This window comes from Jaculus jaculus, chromosome 1 (assembly GCF_020740685.1).
Source record: "Jaculus jaculus isolate mJacJac1 chromosome 1, mJacJac1.mat.Y.cur, whole genome shotgun sequence".
Lineage (NCBI taxonomy): Eukaryota > Metazoa > Chordata > Mammalia > Rodentia > Dipodidae > Jaculus > Jaculus jaculus.
Window position 1 is genome coordinate 166,590,525 of NC_059102.1, and position 563 is coordinate 166,591,087.

Here is a 563-nt window from a genome sequence, read left to right on the forward strand (position 1 = left end):
AATTGGGTTTTGCATAGCCAAAAACAAGTAATTAAATAAAATTTAAATAAGCAAAATTAAACAATGAATAACTACTAACATTACAGCCTACATCACAGACAGCATATATATGTATAGTATAAATATATGTTAATATTATTAGTCTACATGAGCTTCTAATTTAGGCTAAGAAGCAAATGACCTAATAGAAAAAAATACAGTATGCTTTGCACAGTGGCAGTATCATAGCCAATGAGGTTTATCCAAGGTGTGATTATTGCTAATTCAAAAGAAAAAATACAATAAAACATCAATAGTTTAAAGAAAAAGGAAGACATGTTCCTCAAAAGCCCATGAAAAGTCATTCAATCTTACTTATAGTAAAAGAAGTACAAATTGCCCAAAGGATCTATTTCTCACTGATCAGATTGGCCAAAATCCACAAATTTAACAAAATACTCTCTGTCCCAGCTGTGAGAAAACTACCATTCTCACACACTGCTGGTGGGGATCCTGCAGAAGGGAGCTGGGCATTGTTTAGCAAAGCTCTGTGTGTGTTTGCCTTTAGACCCAGCATCCCACTC

At 33.9% G+C, this 563-nt stretch overlaps 1 pseudogene; it reads left to right on the plus strand.

Annotated features, from left to right (window-relative positions):
• The first annotated feature begins 202 nt into the window (after window positions 1–202).
• Window positions 203–288, plus strand: LOC123458078 (annotated as a pseudogene).
• Window positions 289–563: the final 275 nt, after the last annotated feature.